At 50.5% G+C, this 23,221-nt stretch overlaps 1 protein-coding gene across 4 annotated transcripts in view; it reads left to right on the top strand.

Moving 5' to 3' along the window:
- CLCN4 (chloride voltage-gated channel 4) overlaps positions 1-23,221 on the top strand; it is a 63,564-nt gene that overhangs the window by 608 nt on the left and 39,735 nt on the right. For 2 of the 4 annotated variants that reach the window (XM_025857726.2, XM_025857725.2), the window contains one exon: positions 837-1,108. The gene's annotated coding sequence lies outside the window, so the exon portion shown is untranslated. Of the gene's footprint in view, positions 1-836; positions 1,109-18,216; positions 18,542-20,064; positions 20,539-21,279; positions 21,430-21,517; positions 22,548-23,221 lie in introns of those variants that run through there. The other 2 variants (XM_025857733.2, XM_025857732.2) reach the window with 2 other exon arrangements.

Below are 23,221 nucleotides of genomic sequence, written 5' to 3'. Positions count from 1 at the left end.
CTTAAACTCTATGGAAAGTAAACTAGTATATGAAACGGGAATACAAGTAAGACCAGTTTCTGCTTTTGTCCTTTCACATTTCACAACCGTTTATATGGTTTGGCAGAAGAAAACTTAATGGGTTCACTGCTTAAGTTTGAAAAATGCCATTTCAGGTTTACATGATCACTGTTGGAATTTTCTAAGGCTTTCTAGGCAAGGCTGTTTCAGCTGTGAATGAGAAATGTTGACGTCGTGCATATTTTCTGTAATAGTAACGTGACTCCTGCAGAATGTGATAAAAATTAAAAAGCGTGAAATAATGAGTTATTGTGAACTCTTTCATGTCTGAGAGATCAGATTCCTTGCCAGAAGGTTTAAGAAAACACACAAGTACAACCATGCTCATGCAATAGTGCTTTGTTTTAAGTAAGCAAATATTCCAGTAAGTAGTATGAGTATGTGGTATCCCTTTTTCCCCCCTGTGGCAAATGCAAGTTAGTATTAGAATGTAGCTACTGAGAGTAAATAAAAGCATTATTTATCAGTGCAGTTGGCATAATATCCAATAATGAATATGCTTCAAATTAAAGTGTTTTTGATATATTTGATGAATGACTTGAAACACTGAACCTCTGTGCTAGGTATTTCCATGCACTTTTTATTTTAACTGTCATTTTGATTTACACAAAATTTATTTCTCCGTTGCCTTTGATAAAGACTTTTAAAAATAAAACCCTAAATTGTTCCCTTTCATTACTAATCCCTTTCTTGCTAACTCTTTTGAAATCCTATTACATGCTTGGAGCCTGTAATCATTTGGATTTCTCCTTCTGTGTGCTGCTTGTTTCCCACAGTCGGTGAAAGGCCGGGAAAGCTGCGCACATCCAGCAGACGGCCCAGAAGCGAGGCCGGAGCGGGGCTTCCCGGCCACTTGCTCCTCACCTCCGGGGACTTCCAGGGTCTTCCTCGCCCCCCACCCCCTCCCCGCTTCGCCCCGAGGGCGTCACGTGGCGGCGTGGGGCCCGCCTCCGCTGACGTCACCGCGCTCGCAGCCGTCGCGCCGAAGAAAGGATGCTCTAGGATGCTGTGCAGGTGGGCGGCGGGGATGCGCCATGCGGCACTGCAGGTAAGAGACGCGCGGCGCCCACTCTGCCGGCGCAGCCCGGGCCTGCAGGCCTGTGGCCCGTCGGCGCCCCAGAAAGCGAAAGTGGGGGTCTTTGGCCGCTGCGGCTGCTGCATGCACCAGGCGGGGATGCCGGGGGTGGGGGGGGTGTTGCAGGCCCACGCGTGGCTTCGAGCTTGGCATGCCCATCCGGGAAAGTGGGCAGGGGCCAGACAGGAAGACCGCCGGGGCCTCTTGCTCAGGAGAGAAAAAAAAAATCTGGAATGAAGAGAGAAAGGGGCTCGTCAAAGATAACCGTTAACTGTTTTCTAGCTGTCATTGTGCTTCTTGAATAATGACACATTTACTAATTCTCCTTCCAGGGGTTTGTCCTCAGTATTTAGCCTGATTTCTTGTAAAGCAAAAGCTGCTTTGCTCTGAATGGAATGGAAACTTACTGGTTAGCAATTTAAAGAGCTCAATGTGCAATATAAATCGTTTTGCATTATTTTGCAAGGTTCCGGCGTTTAAAGGGGCTATGTCAGAAACGCATTTTTCCCCCTCCAGGTGTTTTAAGTAGATTGGAAAATAACAGTATCCAATAAAATAAAATGCAGCCTCCGAAGATTAACTGCGAGTGTAAGAGCGAATCAGCTACATCTCTGAAGAACAAAATGGTTTTTAGAAGGGGGTGGGGTGGAGATGAACGCCCGAACTGAAGAATTCCCAGTGTTCTTTTTAATTTCCGTGCTGAATAATTAGCCTGCTGGAAGAAGGGGCTTGATGACTCAGCGGCAGATGGAGGGGGGTCAGGTGACTTTTCAGTTCTGGCCGGTGGGGGGGCATTTAATGGACTCTGTTAAGCGTTCTGACCTGTTTACATGCCTTTCTCTGGTTCAAATAGGGCCTGAGGCCGGGACACGGGTGGGCACCCTTAGGAGGAGAATCTGTAAAACATGACCCCTCTGGAAGTTGGGGTGGCAGTAAACTGTACTGGAACTCACACCATGAATAATTTGATTCCCCAGCAACTGTTGGAGGACAGTGTTAAAAAGCAGTGCTATTTTAGTTGGTAATATAAAGGTTTTTTGTTCTTTTCCCCTTGACGGTGGGCTTACTGTCAGGCAGCCCAGATAGCTTTGGCTCTAAGAAGGGGATTATAGACTTCCTCTCTCTGCTTTATTTTCATTTTTTTTTTTCCTCTCTCTGCTTTATTTTCTAACCAAATTTCAGTTGATGTGCTCTGATGATTTATTTCACAGTAAGGTGAAGCTATAAAAACAATGGGGAATTCTCTTCCAACTTAGAACTTTATAAGACTGCCATTCAGAAGACATCAAGGAGAAAAGAGGATGTGAGCCCTGTTTAAAGAAAAACGGGGATGGAGATGGGGTGAAGTCAGCAAAGAAAAATGGGGATGGGGTGAAGTCAGTGAGACTTACCTTTGATTTTGCTAAAATCAAAATAATGTTTCTGTGAAATTCATGCTATGTCAGAAAATGAGCTGGCAAGATACTGAGACGTACCCTTGCATACTTTAGCCTAGAGATCCAAATGTCAGCATCATGTCTTTGTCCATACCCACGCCTATATACTTATATATCCACACATTCATGTTTCTGTCTCTACAGCTGTGTCTTTGTTACTGTAGTCTTTTTTAAAAATTGTGCTTATAGGGGCGCCTGGGTGGCTCAGTCGTTAAGCGTCTGCCTTCGGCTCGGGTCATGATCCCGGGGTTCTGGGATCGAGCCCCACATCGGGCTCCCGGCTCGGCGGGAAGCCTGCTTCTCCCTCTCCCTCTCCCCCTGCTTGTGTTCCCTCTCTCGCTGTGTCTCTCTCTGTCAAATAAATAAATAAATAAATAAATAAATAAATAAAATCTTTTTAAAAAATTGTGCTTATATAAGAAAATGCCAAGCTATTTTCCAAGGTGGGTGTACCATTTTGCTTTTCTGCCAGCAATGTATGAGAATTTCAGTTGCTCAGGATCCTTGCCAGCACCTTGGTTTTGTTCTGTTTTTTTAATTTTAGCCATGCTCATAGGTATGTAGGGGTAATCTCTTTGTGTTTATCTTTTTTTAAGTGAATGAGTCTTACCATATGTAAATTATTCCCTTCCAGCCCCTTGGTTATTGTCAGTTTTCAAAAAAATTTTAACCATTCTGGTAGGTAGTTATGGTATCTCATTGTGGTTTTTTCTTCTTTTTAAATTTTTTAGTAATTTACTTATTTATTGTGTTTTGAGTCTGTTTCTCCCTGCTAGAATATGAAGTCCAGGAAGCCTGGGATTTGTGTATGTATTGTTCATTCCTCCATCTCCAGCACTGGGCGTGGTACTGGGAGTATTTAGTTACTGTTTAAGAAATCGGTCAATGTTTCGCAATTGCACACATCCTGAAGGCCTGCGAGAGCCACCTTGCTCACCCCAGAGGGGGTTAAACCATCAGCGGTGCCTCTGCTGTTCCCGCTGGTGGAGGAGTCAGGGACGAGCCGGATTTGGCAGCACGTTTCAGGCTGAAATCATTCTCAAGGAGCTAGCTAGCAATTTTCATTACCTAGCTGGTAACTGAGCTTCATTTTTCATTAATCATTTTCAAGTTCCTGGATCCAACCATGCTTGAAGCTTCAATTAAAAAAAAATTTATTTCTCCCACCCCCTACCCCTCTGCCTTTGGCAACCACCAGTCTGTTCTCTGTGAGCTTTTTTCCCCCTTCGATTCCATGTATAAGAGGGATCCTACAGTATTTGACTTTCTCTGTCTGCCTGACTTACTTCCCCTTAGCATAATGCCCTCGAGGTCCATCCATGTTGCAAATAGCAAGCTTTCGTTCATTCTTTTTTTTTTTTTTTTAAGATTTTATTTATTTATTTGACAGAGACACAGCGAGAGAGGGAACACAAGCACAAGGGGGAGTGGGGAAGGGAGAAACAGGCTTCCCGCAAAGCAGGGGAGCCCGATGCGGGGCTGGATCCCAGGACCCTGGGATCATGACCTAAGCCAAAGGCAGACGCTTAACGACTGAGCCACCCAGGCACCCCCATTCTTTCTTATGGCTGAATAATATTCCATTGTAAATATATACCACAGTTTCTTTATCCATTCATCCATCGACAGACACTTAGGTGGTTTCCCTGCCTTGGCTATTGTAAATAATGCTGCAATGAACATAGCGGTGTGAATGTCTTTTTCAGTTAGTGTTTTTGTTTTCTTCTGCTAAATACCTAGAAGTGGAATTGCTGGGTTGTATGGTAGTTCTATTTTTAGTTTTTTTGAGGAGCTTCCGTACTGTCTTCCACAGTGGGGGCACTAATTTTCATTCTTACCAACAGTGCATGAGGGGTCCCTTTTCTCCACATCCTTGCCAACGCTTATTATTTCTGGTCCTTTTGTTAATAGCCATTCTAACAGGTGTGCGGTGTTATTTAGTTGTGGCTTTGATTTGCATTTCCCTGATGATTAGTGATGTTGATCATCTTTGCATGTGCCCGTTGGCCATCTGCCTGTCTTCTTTGGAACAATGTCTATTTAGATCTTCTGCCCATTTTTTGATCAGATTTTTTTTTTTCTGTTGAACTGTATTCTTTATATTTTGGATATTAGCTTCTTATCAGATAGATGCTTTGCAAATGTTTTCTCCCATTCAGTAGGTTGCCTTTTCATTCTGTAGATGAATTCTTTTGCTGTGTGGAGCTTTTTAATATGATGTAGTCCCACTTACTTATTTTTGGTTTTGTTTCTTTGACTTTTGGTGTCAGGTTCCAAAAATCATCGCCAAGACCTATGTCGAGGAGCTTATCGCCTAGGTTTTCTTCTAGGAGTTTTATGGTGTCAGGTCTAATGTTCAAGTCTTTAATCTATTTCGAATCAATTTTTGTATCCGGTGTAATTTTGTATATGGCATTTCTCACAAAGTCTGGACACCCTGATGTGTTGCTGCAGTAATTCAGCAATTTGTTTATTGCAATTTCCTTCATTTGGTTCAGGCTGGCCACAGGGATTAAGATCCTCGGGTCCCTTCCTTCCTTCTCCCTCATCCAGCCCTAGACAGAGCAGAACGGGTGATAGAGTTGGATGTAGAGACCTGGATTCTGCTCTGGCTTCCGGACTGTGTAACCTTGGGCACGTTACTTTGTGTCTTTGGGTCTCAATTTTCTCTTCCTCAAAGTAACCAAGAAATTTAGATCAGGGTTTCTCCGCCTCAGCACTGTTGACCTTTGGGGCTGATTCAATCTGTTGCGGGGGGCGGGGGGCGTCCTGCGCACTGTGGGAGGCTGGGCAGCATCCCTGGGCTCCATTCGCTAGGTGCCAGTAGCGCCCCTCTCCCAGCCGTGACAACCAGAATGTCTCTAGATGCTGCCACTTCTCCCTCTGGGGTAGGGAGCATTGCCCCTGGTCGAGAACGACTGATCTGGATGATCTCTAAAAGTTCTTCTGGCTTCAGTATTCTAGAATTCATTTTCTTATGATTTGTTTGACGCTAAGCCTTTGATCAGAGATCCGATTCCCTTTCATCACGTCTATATATCGGAAAATACAATGTGCAAACTTTTTTACGCTGTGGGGTTCCAGAAGTAGCTTCTGTCCGAAAGGGGAGGCCTGTTTGTGCGCCAGTTGTGGCTGGGAAGCCAGCTGGGCAGAGAGGAGAGTGCCAGGGAGAGGGGCCGCCCGGCCCAAGAGCAGCGTGCGCTGGCGCCTCCGGGGCGCCACTGTTTGGTCACCTGAGACCCCGGCACAGGCCTCCCAGCCCAGTCCCCTCCATAGCTGCACGAGGGGGTGGGCAGCGTGGCGCAGAGGTGGTGCCGGCAGCGACCGTGGTGAGAAGCTGGTGGTGGCGTCTCGGGTAGCTAGCATCAGGAGGCCGACGCCAACTGCCCGCGCAACCCAACGCCACCCGCCTCCCCGCTCCGCCCCGGGCAGCGTGCTCACCTGCTTCGAGCGTCTGGCTCTGACCCCGGAGGGCGGCTTTGTCTGCATCACTTCCCCTCTTGGAGCAGTTGCTGGGTCCATGACTTGGGGCCCTCGGTACTCGCTGATCCTGCCTCTTCCTTGGCTTTTGAGGGGGGATCGGAGGGGTGTCAGAGGATCTGCAAGCTGGAAGGCTCCCAAGAGACAGGGAGCAGTGATGGCAGTGGCATTGCAAGGTGTGGGCCGTGTGCAGCGCGGTTGGCCCTGGGAGGCTTAGAATGGCCGGGAGACACCCCCCCCCCCGCCATCCCCCGGGGCCTGGGACCGCCCTGTGCCCGTCCCCCCTCCCCCCCTTTGCCTTGCCGGCAGCCTTCTCTCTCACTCGTCCGGGCCCCATAAAAATCGGTCTCCGCGGGCGGTTTGGCCTGCAGTGTGAGAGAGCGGCTGTGCGGGAGGCCGGGCGGCCGGGTCCCCGCTCAGCCTGTCCCGGAGCCGGTCCCCCGCTCCCCCGTGCCTGACGGGGGGCTTGGCATCCTTGCTGGGCCTTCTGGCCCCGTCTCTGCTGCAAGTCCAAATCGTGAAAGAAGATTGAAAAAGGAGGGTATTCACCATCAAATGAGACTTAAGAGACTAAGTGTCCCAGTCCCCTCTGTTGCTGTGACAGAGACCAGAGACGGGGGGGGGGGGGGCCTCCCCAGCAGCCCTTGATTTCTCACAGCGCTGGAGGCCGGCAAGGTTGGCTTCCGGTGAGGTCCCTCTTCTGGGTCGCAGACGGCCACCTTCTCCTCGCCTCCTCACGCGGCAGGAAGAGACTGAATAGCTAGTTCTCTGGGGTCTCTTTTATAGGGCACTCGTCCCATCCCTAGGGCTCCGCCTTCAGGACCTGATCACCTCCCAGAGGCCCCGTCTCCAAACACCATCCCATTAGGGGGTCGGTTTCAACAGATGAATTTTGGGAGGACACATTCAGTCCATGACAATAACGAGATGTAACTTGGAGCCCCTGATCGGGCCCTGGCCTGAACAAACATCTGTAATAGGCACTTGGGGACACCTGGGGTTATCTTTATGTAACCAGCTGTTAGATGATATAAGGAAACTACTGGAAGTTTCATTAGATGTGATAATCTTGTGGGGTGGTAGGCATCCAGCTAAGCCATTCCGAGATTCCTGACACAGAATCAGTGAGATAATGCATGTTTGTTTCCTGCTGCCATGTTTGGGGGGATGTGTTACACAGCAATAGGTAACTAACATGTGAGTATGTACAAGTCTTATTTATTTATTTATTTTTGGTGATGCACGCTGAAGTATTTAGGGATGAAGTGTCATGACGGTGACAAGTTACTGAAACTTTTTAAAAACATTTTTGGAGATCTCTTTAATGTATGGCTGAATACCAGACAGATGAATTCTCATCTCTGCTTCTACATTCAATCTGTAGCCTCTGGAAAATTCTACTGTACACTCACAAGAGAATGAGAATGAGAAAAAGGCAAATAACAATTTAAGATTATTATAAAAATATTTAAAAAATTTTTAAATATTTTATTTATTTATTTGAGAGGTTGGGGGCGGTGAGAGACAGAGGGAGAAGCAGGCTCCCGCCGAGCAGGGAACCCGTACGGGACTCGATCCCAGGACTCCAGGATCATGACCTGAGCCGAAGACACTACGCTTAACCAACTGAGCCACCCAGGCGCCCCTATAAAAATATTTTTGACAGTATGGATCCCTTAAAGGGTCTTGGGGACCCCAAGGTATCCCTGGATCACACTGTGAAAAACCACTGCTCTAGATAAATAATTTATTTGTAAATGGTTCAGTTAAACGGGGAGAGCAAAAGGTGAGGCAAATATGGCCAAATGGGAACACTCAACTGAATTTGATTGGTGTTGTTCATTGGACTCTCTGGATAATGTTCTGTGTATTTGAAAATGTCCATAATAACAAGTTTTTTTAACAAGATAGAAAAGGGGGCGGCGCCTGGGTGGCTCAGTTGGTTAAGCATCCAACTCTTGGTTTCGACTCAGGTCATGATCTCAGAGTCGTGAGATCGAGCTCTGCGTCGGGCTCCGCGCTCAGTGTGGAGTCGGCTTGAGATTCTCTCCCTCTGCCCCTCCCACCACTTGCACGTTCTCTCTCAAAAATAAATAAATAAAATTAATAAATAAAATCTTTTAAAAAAAGAAAAGAAATGTGGACTCTGGGACATGTGGGGATTCTGACTGGGTAGGTCTGGGGTGAGGCCCAGCGGGAGCATTTTTAACCTGAGCTCTAGGTGCCCCCGAAGGACCCGAGGCCCCACCTGAAGCCTGCTGGTGCAGCGGTTCCCAGCACACCACCTCTCCTCCACCCCTCCACCCTCCCGAGGCAGATCGAGTGGTGTTAGTTCACGGCGAGGCTTATCCGTTTTCCCCCCACCCGTGGGGGCAGGTGTTGGGGGACAGTCTGCCCCCCCACTCTCCCTCAGCAGGTGCTGCCGTGCTGGCTGCGGGGAGAACTTGTTATCAAACGGTTGCTTAACCACCCTTTCAGTGGACGGCCGAGATAAACCTTCCTTTCTAAGGGCAGGAGTGGGTTTCCTTCACAGATCGTGAGGAGTATTTTTGAATGACTCGTTTTCCGTGTTACATACACCTAGTGAGAGTTTCCGGCAGGATCAAAGTTATGGAAAGAAATCGAAGCTTTCTTCGCATTCCCAGTCCCCGGGGCCTCGCCACTGCTAACTTGCATGGGATATGGTTTCTGAAAATGTGCAAATACACCCATCTCTAGGATGTATATAGTGCTTTGTTGGTTTGCTTTATTGGGATGTAATTTGCGTGGAGCAAAATGCATGGATTTTTAATTCAGGTGGTTTTGACAGAGAATATTCCCAGCACCCCCAGAGGGCCCCATCTCACCCTCGTTTAGCCAAACCTTCTGGCAGAGGCAGCCGCTAGTCTGATTTGTGTCAGCACAGTTTACTTTTGCCTGTTCTTGAACTTCATACACATGGGAATCCTATGATATGTCCGCTTTCATATCTGGCTGCAAAGATGTTTCCCTGAGATATGAGCCTCAATATTCATTCATGCATTCACTCCCTCATTTACTTCCTTGTTCAGCGAATATTTGTTGGATCCCTGCTATGTGTCTAGGCCTGGATTTTTCTAGGCCCTGAGGGTTCAGGGCTGAGGGAACAGCCTGTGCAGAGGGCCTGAGGCAAGGCATTTGAAGAACAGCAAGGAGGTCGGCAGGTCCAGAGAAGAGCAGCCCAGAGATCACATGGTGGGAAAGGTGTCCTGAGGGGTGGCCAGGGCCGACCATGCAGGGACATGGCAGGAGGGGCACCCATCCTGGATTATTCTGAGTGTGCTGGAAAGCTGCTGGATGCTTTCGGCTGTGGGAGTGACACGCGGGGACGTGCATTTGAAAGGGTGACTCTGGCTGTCGTAAGAAGAGTCAGAGGTGTGCAAGAGAGAAAGCGGGGTGGCCGGTGAGGAGGCTGGGATGGTGGCCGGGTGACCAGTGACCTGGGTGACCACATGAGCTGGCCCAGGCCTCTGACTTACTTCGCAGCACTGTCGCCGGTCCTTCCCTCCGGGCAGACTCACACTGCATCTCACTCACCGAGGCTCTTGCTTGCTGTCGGGCAGGTCTTGGTGCCGTTCTTGAGAGCAGAGAGCCTGGTCGTCGGTTGCGTTGGAAGTTTGAGACCCGAGCCTTCACTGTCAGAGGGGACCGTGAGCCCTCCTGAAGTCCTATGGAGGCCCTTGACCTTCTGAGGACGGTGTCCGGCTCGCTGCCGTAAGCAGCGGCTCGGAGGCCCGGGGCGGCGTGGGGTTTGGCTGGAGGGAGAATCGCATGCACCTGCTGCATTCTGTTCATCCGCTTGGGAAGTCCGCCCCTCGCCCGGCGGCCCGGCACCTGCCGGCTCCTTTCTCAGGGCTGAGGCCGCCTCCCCTGTGCCCGCCTGGCACTTCTTACTCTGTCTCCCTGTGGGTTGGCTCTGTTGCCCTGTCTCTTGGTTCTTCGTGTCTCTCCCGCCTCACTGTGAAACATTTTTCCTCCCTCCCTGGTACCCCTTGGAGGCGCTGCTTGGTTGGGAGGGCTTTGTGGTGAGTAGATAGGAGGGCCAACCGCAGAGATGACAGACGAGCTATTTTTCCTCTTTGCTTAGTCATGCCTTCCACCAGCACCCCTTTTGTCCAGAACCTTCGAATGGACCACGTGTCAGCCCTCACCTTGATAACCCAGTTAAGCCAGCCGGTGGCCTTGTTCTGAGAGCTCCAGGAGGAACACCCCAAAGCCGCGTTCGATGACCGCCTGCATTTAGCCTTTACAGAGATCTCGAGTGTCTGCTTAAATTTTATTTATACCCCACATAAGCAGAAAATGGGTTGTTGTGGAGGAAAGGGTCAATGGAAGTTCCGTCTGAAAAGGTCCCCAGAGCGGGAGGGGCCCAGAGTGCTCTTTCCCACCAGCATTGTCTTCAGCAACTGAATCGTGGCCCTCAGAATTCATACGTTGGGGTCCCACCGGGACCTCCGAGGGCAACCTACTTCGGAAATAGGGTCTGTATAGAGGTAATCAAGTTGAAATGAGGTCATTAAGGTCGCTGTCCTCCAGCATGGCCGCGGTCCCGGTAAGACATGGAGAGAAGGCAGCGTGAAGGGGCGTGGGAAGAAGACCGCCCTCTACAAGCCCAGGACAGGCTGGGACAGGTTCGCCCTCGGCGCCCTGGGAAGGAAGCGACCCCGCCGTCCCTTTGGTCTCCGACTTCTGGCCCCCAGAGCTGTGGCACAGTACATTTCTGTTACTTGAGCCGAGCAGTCTGGGGCCGTTTGTTCGGGCAGCCCTAGGGGACTAGCATGGCAGCATTTTCACAGGTCAGAGGGTAGCCCGGCGCCTTTGCCTTCCCGTTAGCTCCGCATAAGCTCCGCACAGTCCAGGCGAGGAGCGGCCAGCAGCGCCCCGTCAATGGAGGCAGGTAGCTCTCAGGCCCGGAGAGGACCAAGGCCTGCTAGGCTGTTGGGGAGGAAGGGCCCTCGGGGCCTGGGCTCGAATCTGGCTCCCCACTCACCTTCTGTGCGACCTGTACCTGTGACCGAACGTCTCCTCTGCCTCAGTTTGCTTATCTGTGGCGTGGGCCTGAGGGTGACAGTATTTAATGCAGAGAATGTCGAGAGCCCGAGCGACTGAGTATATGTGAAGTGCTAAAAATGGTGCCTGGCACACGGAGTCCTATGAAAAGTTGTCCTTGGGGCGCCTGGGTGGCTCAGTCGTTAAGCGTCTGCCTTCGGCTCAGGTCATGGTCCCGGGGTCCTGGGATCGGGCTCCCCGCTCGGCAGGAAGCCTGCTTCTCCCTCTCCCACTCCCCCTGCTTGTGTTCCCTCTCTCAGTGTGTTTCTCTCTGTGAAATAAATAAAATCTTTAAAAAGTTCTTATTGTGTGGAGGAGTCTCTGGGGAGACTCTCATTCCTTGGCCCTTGACACCAGGAACACAGAGACTCGGGCCTCCCCTCCCTGCCTCTGCGGTGGGGATGTCAGAACCTCAGTCTGTTGTGTCACTTGAGGCCACATGCAGTTGGCCTCATCCCCTTTCCAACACGCAGGCTGTGTTCCCAATCGTGACAAACAGCTGTGTGGCCCTGGGGCCGTCGGAGGCGTGCCGTGGAGGGAGGGTCACGGTCCCGCACCAGCTCCCCAGTCCTGTGCAAGGCAAGCGCTAACTGAAGGCGTGCGATGTGCTAGGAGCTCCGAGGCGGGCCAAGGAGGAAGGAGGAAGCAGGGAGGGAAGGAGGAGGCGGGGAGGAGGCCCTCCCCTGTCTCTTTTGGCTCCAGGCAAAGGTTAATTTTCAGTCTTTCTGCCTGTCCTTTGGCTCTGAGCTTCCTTCTCTTTGGGACTCTCATTGGACCTGTGGCCCTTGGCCCCTTGCCACATGGCCACCAGGGGGCTCCTCTGTCAGTGCCTCTGGGGAACCCAGTCTGGAGGATCGGCTGGAAGGAGCGAATGAATCATGGCCCCTCATCTAAAGGTGTCTGCGTTTTAAAAAAGCGAGAGTCCGTGATCTCAAATGAATTTGAAATTGGTGTGGTTTCAGGCAAGGTGGAGAGGTGAGATGAAAAGCTTTTTTTTTTTTTTAAGATTTTATTTATTTATTTGAGAGAGAGAGAGAGAGAGAGCGCACATGAGAGGGGGGAGGGTCAGAGGGAGAAGCAGACTCCCCGCTGAGCAGGGAGCCCGATGCGGGACTCGATCCCGGGACCCCGGGATCATGACCTGAGCCGAAGGCAGTCGCCCAACCGACTGAGCCACCCGGGAGCCCAGGATGAAAAGCTTTGACTGGTGTGGGAGCCAGCCTCCAAAGTGGGCCCCAGTGACCCCGTGTCCTGGTGCTCAGGCCCGCATGCGGTCTCCTCCCACTCTGGTCACTCGGGGCTGACCTGTGCGGCCAGCAGGGGACCGTCCCAGTGACGCCGGAGGCCTTCCACGGCTGTGGGTCACAGGGCACTCTACTGCCTCCTCCTTGCTCCCTCGGATCAGCTGCTTTGGAGGAAGCCAGCTGCCCCGTCCTAAGGACGCTCTAGCAGTCTTGCCGAGCTGCAGGAGGGAGCGGCCCTGAGGCTTCCCAGCAGCAGCGAGCACGGACTTGCTAGCCCCGTCCGCGGGCCAGCTTGTGAGTGTGTCCTCTTGATTCCATCGGCTGCAGCCAGAAGGACCCAACCAGGGGCGCCCGGGGGGGCTCGGTCGGTGAAGCGTCTGCCTTCGGCTCAGGTCATGATCCCAGGGTCCTGGGATGGAGCCCTGCTCAATGGGGAGTCTGCTTCTCCCTCTCCCTCTGCCTCGCTCCCCTGCTCGTGTTCTCTCTCTCTCTCTCTCAAATAATGAATAAAATCTTAAAAAAAAAAAAAAAAAAAAGAAGGACCCAGTCAAGCTGCTTCTGAATTTCTGACCCACAGAAACTGGAAAAATCATACGTGTTTATTGTTTGAAGCTGCTAAGCTCTGGGGTAATTTGTTTCCCAGCACTGGAGAGCGGATACAATGGTAAGAACCCAAACTTCTGTGGGAGGGGGCCTAGCGCTGGCCGCTCCTTGGGTCAGCCCCCAGGCTGTGGCCGCCTCCCTCTTGCCCCTTCTGAAGCTCCACCCTTCTCTCATTGCTCCCTCTTTGTTCGTGCTGTGGTCTCTCTCCCTCTGTCCCTCCCTTCTTCCCCCTCTCCCACCCTCTATCCGGTGAGCTTCATGCAAGGTTTAGGTGTATTCATTGTAAGTTGGGGGGTGTTGATGATGAGTTTGAGTGTGTTGGTTTTTTTCGTTTTCCACAATGTATATGCCCGTATTCATCTGCATCGCCTGGAGACTTCGTGCAATAACCCCCAGATGCCAGTGGGGATTGGACGTCTGGCTGTCACTGCGAGCACCCGGCATTTGCCGATGAAGGATGTGGCCATCTCCCCTTTACCTCGTGCGCGGGGGAAACGTATCCTGACCTGTCCATGCAGCGTGGAGCCCATATCCTCTGCCCGCTGCACGGCGGGTCGGCCCAACCCCAGGGCCTTTGCTTTGTCAGATGGTTCAGACTTTTCACGTGAATTATTTCGGTGGGAGGTCATTTTTGTAAGAGCTGATGTGATAGATATTTCAAGAGAAAAGAAGGTACATCACCGGCACATCAAGGAAGTGTCGTAGCGTGCCAACTACAGGTCTACCTTCGGTAAAGTGAGGCAGTGTGACTCAATTCTTGTTGCCCTTCAGTAAAGTTTGCCCTGAAATACATGTGCAGAAAAGTGTGTAGAGCCGAAATGCACAGCTTGCTGAGTTTTCACCCAGTGAACACACCTGGGTACCCAGGGCCCAAAAGAACTGGAACATGACCAGTCCCCAGAAGCCACCTGCAGGTCCCCTTCTTCGTCACTTCCCAGCCCAAGGGCATCTGCTACTACAGATTCGTTGTGCTCGTTGGAACTTTATATTAGTGGACTTGTGTGTATCCCTTCATGTCTGGCTTTCGTGCGACGTTAGGGTTGCAAGCTTCATCCTTGTTCAGTGCGTGTAGCGCTACGTTGTTCGGCCTCACAGTTGGATGTAGCTGAAGAGTTTTCTCTGTACCGGGTGTCTTGTTTCTTTTGCTGCTTTTAGGATACCCTCCTTTTCACTGGTCTTAACAATTTGAATATGATATGCCTTGGTGTGGTCTGGTTTGCTTTTTTATTTACTTCTGCGGCTTGGGGTTTGCTGAGCTTCTTGTGTCTGGGATTGTAGTCTAATAGTTGAAATCTTTGTGTAGAACTGGAATGGCTACAGGGCGCCTGGGTGGCCCAGTCGTTAAGCGTCTGCCTTCGGCTCAGGTCATGATCCCGGGGTGCTGGGACCGAGCTCCGCATCGGGCTCCCTGCTCCGCGGGAAGCCTGCTTCTCCCTCTCCCGCTCCCCCTGCTTGTGTTCCCTGTCTCGCTGTGTCTCTCTCTGTCAAATAAATAAAAATCTTTATTAAAAAAAAAAAAAGAACTGGAACGGCTATAGCAAATGTCCTGGCCAGCTAATCAAAATTTATTCCAGAGAAACGTCTTGAGAGAGTTTAAAGGGAGTTTTCAACCCATGTCCCTATCACCTCCTCCACTTGGATAAGAATGGCGAGGAAGGGTTTGCCTAAAGGAAGGGTCGGCTCCGCTCGTGGTGCTTTTAGCCACTACACTGGGTTCAAAGTCCGCTCCCCAGGCCCCAGGGATTCGGTGTCAAATGCCTGTGGTTGGGCATCAGCCAGGCCACGGGGCAGCTGCACTGGGGGAGGAGATCTGTCTACATATTTGTCAGCTCAACTTTTTCCACGTGTGAAAAATAATAAAGGAAAATCAAGACGAATCGAGCAGTTAGGAGAAAAACCTACAAACCTAGTAGGGAAAGCTCGTCATGCTCTTCAGACTTGCGTTGTTATAAATCATAAAACTGTGGGATGGTGCGTGTGAAAGGTGACATATAGTCAAAGAAACGTTTTAAAGCCACTCGCATTTTACATGTGTAGTGACTTCAGCTTGGTTTATATATTCTTTTCGTCCGAAGTGTATGCACAGATAAAATCTCTCTTGTGTGTATTTTTGAGCATGTCTGTGCAGTGATGTTAAAAGCATTTAACTGGGGGCGCCTGGGTGGGCTCAGTCAGTTAAGCGTCTGTCTTCAGCTCGGGTCATGGTCCCGAGATCCTAGGATGGAGCCCCGCGTCGGGCTCCCTGCTCGGTGGGGAGTCTGCTTCTCCCTCTCCCTCTGCCTGCCGCTGCCCCTGCTTGGGCTCTCTCTCTCTCTGTCAAATAAATAAATACAATCTTTTTCTTTTTTTAAATGGCAATACGCATTGATTGTTCCATAGAGTTTCTATCTATCGATGGATTGTAGTATTAGTAATGGTTTCTTTAGAACAGAGATAGTGTATGGTGATTGGCTAAGCTTTTTTAGGTTTAGTGGATTACTGCAGAGCGGGCCTCAGCAAACACTTGTCAATGTCCAGATAATAAATAAGGGTGAGTAACAGGCCTCTGACCCCAAGGAACTCACAATCCGGTAGGGGAGGAAGCAAGCTTGTAAGTAATTATTCCAACAAAATGCTATTGATAAATAAGATTGATACTAAAAATTTTAGTGATTAAGACACAATGGGAAGGATGCAGGGCATGCAGGAGAGCGGGAGAATAGGAGGGGACCAAAGGTGACGGGGCGGGTGGTTCTCCAAGTACAATCTGTGGGCCAGCAGCATCAGTCAGCCTCCCTGGGAGCTTGTTAGAAATGCAGATCCCTGGGCCCCACCCCAGACCTGCTGAAGCTGAAAGTAGGGGGGTGGGCCCTGGCCAGCCCCGCTGGTCATGCTGACGCACACTGCAATTTGTGTATCTCCGGTCTAGGCAGTGATCGGCCACCAGTGTTCTGTGCAGGAGCGTAGGACAGGCCGTTTCGATGCTCAGCTTGTCCCAGAATTGCTAGAGTCCGCAGCCCAGCCTGGACCCCCTGTGTTGGTGGACTGTTCATCTGTTGCAATCAATTGAGTGTATCTGGGAGTTTTTCTGAATTCTTACATGGATGGGAAGTTTGACTTTGCCCATCGGTATAATTTGTCCGTTTTTTCTTTTATGGATTATATTTTTGGTGTCATTTCTGAGAACTCCTCGCTTAGCCCCAGGTCGTGAAGGTTTTGCCCGTTTGTACAGAGCCATAAAAACCTCACTCATGGGTTTCACAGAGGCAAAGGCATTGCTGGTTGATGCAGTAGAAAATGCCATGCTGCCTTCATTTGGATTCTCTCAGAAGTGGCCCCGGAGACAAGGATCCCAGTGCAGGGAGCTTTGTGGGAGGCGCAGGGTCTCCTGGGAGGGGCGTGGGGAGGTGTGACCCGGAAAAGAAGGCAGCCAGTAGAGGCTGGGCTGGTAATGCAGCTCACCCAATAGGTGACTGGAGGCCAACGCTACGCTTTGCAAACTCTAGGAAACAGAGCTTGCTGTGTCCCGGCTCCCCAAGATCATCTCTGGGTTCAACTAGGAGTACTCACAGGACAGCATACAGTTGTCTTCCTGGCTATGATTTATTATAGTAAGGCATATAGGGCACAATCAGCAAAGGGAAAAGGCAAGCTCGTTAGAGTCTCAGTACCCATGAGTTTTATTGGAGGTTGGTCCTATAGGCACCCTCTGTCTGGCTCATTATCAAAATTCCAGTCTCTTAGAAAGAAAGCAGGAGTTCAGCATCAATAACATTATTTGGACAACCAGTGTAGGCACACTGAGCCATTCTCATCAGTTCTGGGACTGGTGGGAACCCTCTTGAAATGCAAGTTCCCACCTGCTAGCCAAGGGCCAACCTTGCCCGCAGGCCTTTCTAAGGAGAGCAGGCTCAGGCCTGCAGTGGTCAATTTTTTCTGCCTTATAAAACACATGCCTTGAAATGACTCCATTCAGGGGGTAAGGGAGTGGGGATATTTATACACCAGTTCCTGAGAGTCATCAGTTAATACCTGCTCCTAATAACGCATTCAGGCATAGAGATCCAGTTGGAAATAAGCTGGAGCTTACTGGAAGGTTTTGAGGAATGTGGGTGGGGTGCTGGCAGCATCAGATACAGTAGTTGTTCTAGAAATTGGGTGAGGACAGCAAAGCCACATGTATAGGGCAGTTCATGTGCATGTGGTCATGTGGTGGTTTTATAACTGGGCGAAGAGACCAAAGTCAAGGCTTCCCTATAACTTCCTTCGGGTGTGGCAGGAACTCTGTGCAGGCCAATCGCTGGGCCTGGAGGCACAGGGAGAGCCACTGATGGATACTGCCTTTCTGTGTCTGCCTGTTGGCTGGATGGGAAAGAGTGTGTGTGTGTGTGTGTGTGTGTGTGTGTGTGTGTGTGTGTGTGTATTGTGGGGACAGAAAATCCCGGTACATTTGTTATGTTTTATTTTTATTTATTTAGTTATTTATTTATATATTTTTAAAGATTTTATTTATTTGACTAGAGAGAGACACAGTGAGAGAGGGAACACAAGCAGAGGGAGTGGGAGAGGGAGAAGCAGGCTTCCTGCTGAGCAGGGAGCCCGACGCGGGGCTCGATCCCAGGACCCCGGGATCATGACCTGAGCTGAAGGCAGGTGCTTAATGACTGAGCCACCCAGGCGCCCCGTTTTATTTTGAAATTATTTTTTAAAAATATTTATTTATTTTAGAGAGAGGGAGAGAGCGCTCACGTGCAGGCGTGGAAGTGGTGGAAGAGGCAGAGGGAGAGAATTTCAAGCAGACTACGTGCTGAGGCAGAGCCCAGCACCAACGCTGGGGCTGGTTGGGGGGCTGGATCCCACGACCCAGGAGATCAGGACCCTGAGATCATGACCTAAGCCAGCATCACGAGTCGGACGCTTTATGGACTGAGCCACCCGGGCACCCCCATTTGTTGTATTTTAAACTTCCTCTTTTAGTCTTTGAATTCAGAGCAGCAGAAATGGCAGATAAACAAATGTGTGCTACAGCTTCAAATTTCATGGCAAAAACCCTTTTCTTGCTCTGTCCACGTGAGCGAAGTAAGAGAACCAGGCTGTGTTGTGTAATCTGAAGCTAGAGTGCATTTGTATTGGATTACATTCCGTAAGTGTGTCGTGGTGTTGTGTGCACAGAGATCCTGGCTCAGAAAGAAGGCAGCCGGGTGGACGGTATCTTCATTCGGCTTAAGCTTCTGGATCCCCCCCCCCCCCCCGTCAGAGAACCGAGTGCGGGCGAGGAGCTGGCCTGGCCGCCCTCGGAGGAGAGACGAGACCAGGAAGGAGTGAGGTTAGCTGGTCATGCCGGTGATCACGGTAACGCAGGCCTTGCACCGAGGTGACTCATCCACTGCAGGCACATTTTGGGAAGCACTTGAGCCAGAGTGTGGGGAGAAGAAGAGAAGCCACCGAAGGTGACAGAGGAGTGGCCGTGGGTTAGAGAGGGAGTGGCCCTCCAGTCGCTCAGAGCAGGGAGCCAGAGCCGTGGGCTCTGGACGTACGAGGTTTCCAGAACCTGAGGCAGGATTTCCGGCTACAGGAGGCCGAGGGAAGGACCGCCGGTGAGGCCGGCCAGGGTGGGGGAGGGGTCCTGCCCTCTCTTGGAGGGCAGGTGGGACTTACACGTTGAAGAGAGATGGGGGAAGGAGGAGGCAGTCCCCGCATGTGTGTCCTGGACCCACAGGACCTTCCCGGACACTCCAGGGCACCTGGGCAGAAGGACGGCTGGCAAAGCAGCCTCCCTGACCGGGGGCCCCCAGCCTGGTGGCCGTTACAGTAGCGGCCAGTGCAAAAGGGCTGCAAGAAAAGGGGCTTCGTAGTGGCTGCGTGGGATGACTTCTGGAACTTCTGGCAAAGATGTAGGAAGTGAAGCTTTTCTGAGGTTTTTTTGTTTGTTTGTTTTTCTTTTGGGTGCCGTCTGACCAGGATCTGGCTCTGAACTCCATATTCTTAGATCCTTTCTTCCTTGGGTCCTAAGCTTTTTGTGTGGTATCTTGTGACACTTTGTTAAGAGCTGTGGTATGATCATATCTTTATTCACGAGCCAAGGGCGTCTGCAGTCTTGAAGCATTAGGATAGCTAATTAGTTGGAGAAACTTCTGATTGTAGGATACAGAAACCTCCAGGTGTGTGTGTGTGTGCGCGCACTTGCACTTACGTTAGTGTTAGAAACTACCTTTTCAATTTTCCCAAAGCTTCCAGGTTGAAATGTTGCTGGTGAGGTCCTTTAGTTGCATTTTTGGGGTCTAGCCTGTTCATCAGTTGATGGCATTTGGGTTGTTTTCACATTTTGGCTAGTGGGAATAATGCTGCTCTGATCATTTGTGTGTAAGTCTCTGTGCGGACATGTTTTCAGTTCCCTTGGGTCTAAGCCTGCAAGTGGAATTGCTGCTTCACGTGGAAACTCCGTGTTTAACCTTTTGAGGTGCTGCCAGACTGAAATCCCTTTTCTTAGCTGAGCTTTTTATGGAAGTAAATATCTACCTATAAAAATGCAAAAATCACAAGTGTACAGCTCCATGAATTTTTGCCAAGGGAGCTCCCCTCTGTAACCAGCACCCAGGTCAAGGAACAGGATGCGACTGGCCCCCAGAAGCCCTTTCTGGCTCCTCCCAGGAGGCCGTACCCCACCCCAAAAGGTAACCACTACCCAGACCTTCACACCACAGATTAGTGTTGCCTGTTTATGAACTTTATATAAATGGAATCTTTTATTTCCAGCTTTTGTCTTACATTCTTAGCTCATGCGCCATACAAAAAAACACTGACAGTTTTTCTGCCAGTATTCCTCTCCCAAATCAGACCATGTTGTCTTATTTGCCAGCTTCCCTATTAGCTAATTCCCAGATGACTTGGGCAGATGGAACAGAAAATCCGAACTCAGATGAAAAGACGCAGAGCCTCTCCAGTCCGGTGAGGGCCGGTGGCCACGGGCTGAGGGCCAGGAGATGGGCTGCCAGGGCGGGCGCGGTAGAGACCGCTCCTGTCCCGGCCCCCTTTCCCCTGCCCGTCCCCTTGTGGTAACTTAGCTGCCATTCAGGCCTTAGCTCGTGTTTCGAGGGAGGGGCCGGGTGGGCAGGATTTTCCACCCTGTGGGCCTCCCAGCCCGTGTCGCAGTCCCTCCCTTGGGCCGTGGGAGCCCCAAGCAGCCCTAGGCGCGGCGTGACCGAAGGCACTTGGCCGTGTGCCCCTGACACTTGATTTACCAAAACAGGCAGTGGGTCGCATTATTGGGCATCGGCTCCCTCCCAGACCCCTGTCCGAGGTGCCAGAGCTACCAGCAGGCCTGTGCCCCTTACCTAGCCGCAGAAGCATCGTGCTCCACTGGCAGAACGACAGAGACAAGTAGGCCACCTGAATGCCCACCAGCTGACGAGTGGACGGAGAAAACGGACGTGTACACACACTGGACTCTGAGGCGGAAGTCCTGCCGTAGGCAGCAACACGGATGGATCTGGAGGACGTTACGCGGAGTGAAATAAGCCGGTCACAGAAAGACGCACTGCATCATTTCATTTGTATGAGGCGTCTCAAGGGGCCGAACTCATAGAAGCAGAAGGTAGCAGTGGCTCCCGGGGGGCTGGGCGGGGGGGGGGGGGGCGGAGCAGAAACGGGGAGTCTTGGTTCGGTGTGTATAAAGTCTCAGTGAGGGAAGACGAAAAACTTCTAGAGATCTGCTGTACAACCTTCTGCACGGGGTACCTTGGCCGTACCCTGAAAATTTGTTAAGACGGTGGATCTTGTGTTATTATTTTGTTAACTACCAACCATTTAAAAACACGAGAGAAAAAGAGAATGTTTTTGATTGCCAAGGAGGAAGCTCCCAGTTCTCTCTGGGGAAATTCATGCATGTGGCACAGAGAGTGCGAAACAGAGGAGAATGCTGGAGGGTGAATAGGAGCTTTCCTGTCGGGACAGGAGAGCTGTTCTAGGTAGAGGACACAGCACGCTCAGACGAATGAGTTTCCTCTGCCTGACATGCTGGTGATCCTTACTAGTCTAGCTGGGGTGCTCTGTATTCAGCGTGGCCTTGATCAGACTTAGAACCTGTCCTTCTTTACCTTGATCTGGGTGATTTCCTGCTTTCGTTCATCTTCTAGAAACCGTTTTTTTTATTGCCAATATCCGACTATGCAAAGTCCAGATTTCCTTTAAATGGCACAGATCCCTGTTTTGAGGGTGAGCCAAGCCATCTAGAGTTGTTTTCAGTATCAAAGTCATAAATCACATCACTGATACTCTCACAGTTAATGCGTGCTGTGTTCATCGGGCGCTGGGTGAAGTGAGCTTTACCGGACAGGGTCTGTGGTTATCATCCGCTGGTGAACCCTTGGACCCCGGCCTCTTGGAGCCGTCATACTGCAAGACCAAACCGATAGATACTTTCTTGCCTGAAAGGATTGGATAAAAGATCTAGGTGCGCAGTGTGTCTTCCAGATTCCCTTTGTAGGTACGTACGGTTGGGTGGGACGGGTGTTACTTTGTCGGGCCAGGCGCCTCCAGCATGAAATCTGATTCCATCCCATTTCTGTTGGCAGTTGTATCCTCCGTCGTTGTTCCTCTCCTCCTCCCGGAAGTCCGACCACGGTGCCCCAGCTCACTTACCTGTCTTCATTGCTCCTCTCCCTCCGGAGCCCAAGCAACAGTGCTGAACACTGTTACATGACAACCCCTTCAAAAAACCCAACGGCCTGAAACAATAACCAGTTATTTTTCTCACAGTCTGTGGGTGGGCTGGGTGATTTGATTGGGCCAAACTCGGCTGATCTTGGCTGGGCTCACTCAGGAACCTGTGCCTGGCTGGGCCTAGGTGACCTGGGATGGCCTTAGCTGAGCTGATCCAGCTCCATTCCATGCCATGTGGTCTCTCATCTTCCAGCATTCTAGCCTAGGCTTCTCATGGCAGAGGCAGAGCGCCCCCCCCCCCAAAAAAAACACCACCACCACCAACAGACCAGCCAGCAGAGGCTGCATCACCTCTTGGGATCTAGACTCGCACATGCATGCTAGTCACTTCTGCTGCGTGTCACAGGAAAGTCCAGATTCAGTGGGTGGAGAAATAGACTCTTGCCTCTTAATGAGGAAGACCTGGGAAGTCCCACTGAAAATGCGGTAGATCCAGGGACGGGTAGAAAATATGGCCATTTTTGTAATCGGTCCACTGCATGGATCAGGGATCAGCAAATGTTCTCTGTAAATGGTCAAAATAGTAAACATTTCAGGCTTGGGGGGCCATATAGTCTTTGTTATAACTCCTCAACTCTGTTCTTGTCATGTGAAAAGCAGCCGTAGACAATATATAAATGCCTGGGCATGGCTGTATTCCACTAAAACTTTATTTACAGAACCAGGCAGCAGGCCAGATTTGGCCCACAAGCTGCAGTTTGCTGAGCCCTGACCTGGACAATCCAGACCAAGTAGGGATCTCCGATCCAGGTTCTAGGATGTTGTCCTTCCTGGAACCAAGGCCTTGAGGCCAGAAGCATGGGTGTCATCTGTCAGCAAAAGTGCTCTTATTGGAGTGAAGAAATAAAAACAGACTGAGAGGAGCAAGGGCTCCTTGCTAAGGTACAAATGACTATTTGTATCCATTTGGGGTTGTTCCTTGTTCCATGATGAACTTATCTAGGTTAAGTTTATTTCTCAGCAAGTCCTTGGAGTTCACCCCTTGTCACTCCCGTGTTTGGCTGGATTCTCATTCCTTATCCATCCACATCTCCCAAATGGATTCCAGATAGAATTCTTTCCATTTTTCTTTTTCTTTCTTTTAAGATTTTATTTATTTATTTGACAGAGAGAGACACAGCGAGAGAGGGAACACGAGCAGGGGGAACGGGAGAGGGAGAAGCAGGCTTCCCGCGGAGCAGGGAGCCCGATGCGGGGCTCGATCCCAGGACCCCGGGATCATGACCCGAGCCGAAGGCAGACGCTCAACGACTGAGCCACCCAGGCGCCCCTCTTTCCATTTTTCTAACCTGGATGCCCTCTTCTTACACTTCTCCCAGGAGGGTCTGGGCATCAGAAGTGACCTCAGCACCTCCTTCTGGGCTCCCAGGAAAGCCCCTGATTAGATCTACAAGTTAGATCTTGTTTATTTTCCTTTACCAATTATGTGTCTAATTGTCACGACCATGACATGCTCCATCAAAATTCAAAGATGTTAATTGTTCCCGAGAGTGACTTTTTGATTCAACCATTATTTCCTGGAGTTGTTGCTTGACTAGAGATTTGGTTACCTTTCA

The sequence above is a fragment of the Callorhinus ursinus genome, unplaced genomic scaffold, assembly GCF_003265705.2.
Source record: "Callorhinus ursinus isolate GAN/ISIS: 27379988/994484 unplaced genomic scaffold, GSC_fseal_2.0 scaffold16, whole genome shotgun sequence".
NCBI classification, from domain to species: Eukaryota; Metazoa; Chordata; class Mammalia; order Carnivora; family Otariidae; genus Callorhinus; species Callorhinus ursinus.
Note: the sequence above shows the minus strand (reverse complement) of the source record. Positions and strands in the feature narration are given on the sequence as shown.